The sequence below is a fragment of the Zingiber officinale genome, chromosome 6B (assembly GCF_018446385.1).
Source record: "Zingiber officinale cultivar Zhangliang chromosome 6B, Zo_v1.1, whole genome shotgun sequence".
Lineage (NCBI taxonomy): Eukaryota > Viridiplantae > Streptophyta > Magnoliopsida > Zingiberales > Zingiberaceae > Zingiber > Zingiber officinale.
Window position 1 is genome coordinate 21,233,655 of NC_055996.1, and position 4,255 is coordinate 21,237,909.

Here is a 4,255-nt window from a genome sequence, read left to right on the forward strand (position 1 = left end):
TTATAAGATAAGTTAGTAAATTATATATCAAAGATATTTGTATTCAACTTAAAGATTTTTTTAATATGAAAATAAAATTTTAATTTATTTTATAATCCAGGTATCTAAATCACTCAATTAATCTTTGAGATGGACGACCTTCCTTTGTTCGCTCATCGATTAAATTTAGAAGTGCAAGTAACTTCTCACTCAAGAGTTAATATCCTAAATTTTTCATTTCACTATAGAAAAATATTATACAATATATAGTAACTAAGATTTAAATTGTAATACTTGATTAATCATCTAAACTCATTGCCTTTATGCCAACCCTGTTCATTGAAACTTGTATCGTTGCGTGTGGTTACAAATTATGGAAAATGAAAGATAGTGATTTTTATAAGATAAGTTTGTAAATTGTATATTAGAGATATTTGTATTCAAACTTAAATATTTTTTTTGTTCTGGGAAGGGATTAACTAGATTGTTTTTTCTATATCAAAGACGAATATCTCAAACATGCCAAAATACTTTTAAGAATTATAGAGTTATCTAAATAATTTTATTATGATATATATATATATATCAGAAATGATATGCTGCGGTTAAAGCCGAGCGGACCGCTGCGGACATGCCTTCCTGATCAGTTACCAGACCGATCAGGGAACCGATCATTTTCTGATCGGTCACCAGACCGATCAGGAGGTTCCCTGATCGGTCCAGAGACCGATCAGGAGGTTTCCTGATCGGACTGGTGACCAATCAGGAAGGCAAGTCTGTAGCGGTTCACACGACTTTGTCCGCAGCATATCATTTCTGTATATATATATATATATATATATATATATATATATATATATATATATATATATATATATATATATATATATATATATAATATGGTTAATTTAAGGAGGTTAGCTAATCTAACCATTACTTAAATTGTAATTGATCCACGAGATTTAATTCTATATACTTAAAATAAATATCATCATTGTTCTTTTTAATTGGTAGAAAAAATGTTGCCTATAAGATGGATAATTTTTCCGATAGATTGAAATTAAAGGTAAATTAAAGACTTCTAAGTTTCTTCATGTTTCTTATTATTGTTTAATGGGACAGATATTAAATGAAGGGAGGAGGAAAATGAAATTTATTGATTTTTCATTTAGTAAATTTTCTTGCTCGACAACTTTTTAAAGTGGATTTGTATGAGAATAATTTGCATGTAAAGTGATTCAGTGGAAAGAATAATAGATTAATAATTTAAGATTTAGAATCTGAAGTGATTCTTCTTTATCTATCATCTATACCTTATGTTGAAGCTCTAATCAGTATCTCACTTTCTTCCAAAGGGACTAGGATATTGGACATTCAAAAAATAAGTGTCGGTTTGTCTCCTCCTACAGCTACCGTTGACAAAGGACACAAGCTTTGTTATCCTCATAAAGCACATTCTATCCATGGAACATATCTTTTAGACATGGCCCCTACATGGGTTTTGCTAAAGCGAGACACGATCATGCTGAGTTCTGCTAGGGCATGACTCTGGCTAGCTCATGGGAGACACAACAGTGTCTCTTAAGACATGACCATGTTAGCTTGAAGAACACGACTATGAGGCACAACCTTATTTGCTGATTTTCCTTCAAAGCTATTTCAATATTCATTTTTGCTCTATTCTTGTTTCAAATCACGTCATGTTAATGAAAACATGCAAAAAAAATATATTTTCAAATAAAAAGAATAATTATATTAATACAATGATGAAATAAAGTGCGATATCATAAATTATACTTAAGAAATATAAGTGAATGTGCATCAAATAATGCATTAAAACATATATAATCTATGCACATCATATCCCAAGACTTAAACATTTACTTGTTCTCAAACAAAAACCTGCAATCTAGACTCATAAGTTGGTATAGTGCATCATAATCCTTAGTTAATCAATCTAACTCTATCGAATAATTTCATTGATGAGCATAATAATAATTAGTAATTTAAGTGTCGCTAAGTAGAAATCATTCGTGCTCAGTGCGATGAGTGACCTTAATTTTTAAAGTTTTAATATCTATGCCTAGTCCAATCATCATCTAACTGTGTTTCTTATACTCCCAACGATAGTCACTTATCTGCCACACACATAGTTCATCCCTCTTAAACTACACAAGGTCTCAAAGGATTACTCGGTATCAAGAGAAATATAATAATTATTTTCCCTGTAACATAACTCGGTCTCAAAGGGATAACTTGTTAGTTTCCATTCATGATGCTGATTTTCTATCTCTTATTCTCTATTTTTTTAGTGCTTGCATGATGTAGCACTAAAATAAATATAAACAACTACAGGGATTTTGATTTATTAAATGAGTTGACATGATCCGAGTTTATCCAGTAATTAAAATATAATTGAGAAGTCATCAATAAAACACAAGTACTAATCAAGTTCTATAAATTATGACTATTTCCAAAGTTATCTACCATTAAAACTAGGTAAAGTGAAAAGAGATCCTTAAACTAGGTCATCACTCAAATTTTCTGAATAAGAACACTACTCACTTCATGCTTCTAAAGATAGAGAAAAGTAGATCACCAAATATACTAGCACTATGAATCATAACAACATAAGTCCAGAACAAATATGCTAGAATTTTTACATGAAGATAAACCAGTAAATAGTGACATGATATATGATGCAACTAAAAATTTTTTTGCACTACAAAAAAACAAGTTGTCAATCCACAAATGCATGGAATATTGATAAATAATAAAATATCGATCCCATAGGGACGGTAGATTAAGTATTAGCGACTTTGTAAAATGAATTATCTAGATAATTGAATTGTTTGAAAGCTTGAGAACTTGAGGTTAAGAGAGAGAGAGAGAGATCAAGTGAGTCAGGAAGGTTGGTTGGGAAAATGATTTTAAGATTTCAATTTCATCGTAATGCTAGTTGAAGTACTATAAATTGTTCATTTCTTATCCTCTATGTTTATGCTCTTATAGGGATCCTAACTAAATACCGATATAACCCCACAATGGTTACATCAGAGTGTTCACACCATTGAGTTTTGAAGTTTCGACAATATGTTGTGGAACACATGTTTGGATAATATGTTGTTGGATAATATGTGAGAAAGGTCAAATAGGTCAAGAAGGACCAATACTTGACTGGTAAAGTCCTAACTAGAGGTTAGGCAAGGCAAATCCTAACTTGAGGGTTAGGTAAAGGGAAACTCTAAGTGGGGTTAGGGAGGACCACACGTTGGGAAGGAAAGTTCTAACTGCGGTTAGGCAAAGGAAAGTTCAAGTGGGTTAAGGAGGGTCGCATGTTGGTAAGGAAAGTTCAAGTGGATCAAGGAGGATCGCACGTTGGCAAAGAAAAGTCCTAACTATGGTTAGACAAAGGAAAGTCTAAGTATGTTGGCAAGGAAAATCCAAGTGGATCAAGAAGGATTGCACATTGGCAAAGGAAATCCCTAACTGTGGTTAGGCAAAGGAAAGTCTAAATATATCAAAGGGGACCGTACATTGGCAAGATAAAGCCCTAACTGCGGTTAGACAAGAGAAAAATCCAAGTGGGTCAAGGAAGACTGTACTTGGTGATCGGAAGTCCAACTGGAAGTTGACAAAGTCCAAGTGGATCAAAATGTCAAGTAAACACTTGTTGAAGAAGTCCCAATATTTCACAGTTGACTGGAGATTAGGTAAGGGAAACCTAGACTTGAGTTAAGCAAGTTAGGGTTGGGTAGTCGATCAGGTGATCGATTGAGACTTATGTCAATCGATCAAAATCTCTTCAGAAAGTGCATGGTGAATCGATTAGGTGATTGATTCACCCTGAACTCAATCGATCAAGTGATCAATTAGAGAAGTGGTTTTCATGAAGCACAGTGCATTACAATGTGCTGAATCGATTGGAATGAATTCCAATCGAATGAGGATATCATGAGAGGCTTAATTGATTGGCTAATCAATTTATCTTGGTTGCGAGCGAACAAAGAGCTTTTGAATTGATCAAGTGATCGATTGAAGTTGCTTGATTGATAGGGTAATTGTCCCCTCGGATGGGTCTAGTGGCTAGCACATGAGGTGTTGCCGCCAATGAGGTCTGGGGTTCGAATCTCGGCAAAGCCAAAGTAAATGTCTCCTTTATGTGCTAGTCACTATTCCAAAGGCTAGTAGCCGCCCATGATTTACCTCCTCCGTGTTGGCCCTGGGACGGGTTGGCGGGGCGCTGGGGGCGAGCGTATTCACCTTTTTGCCACCA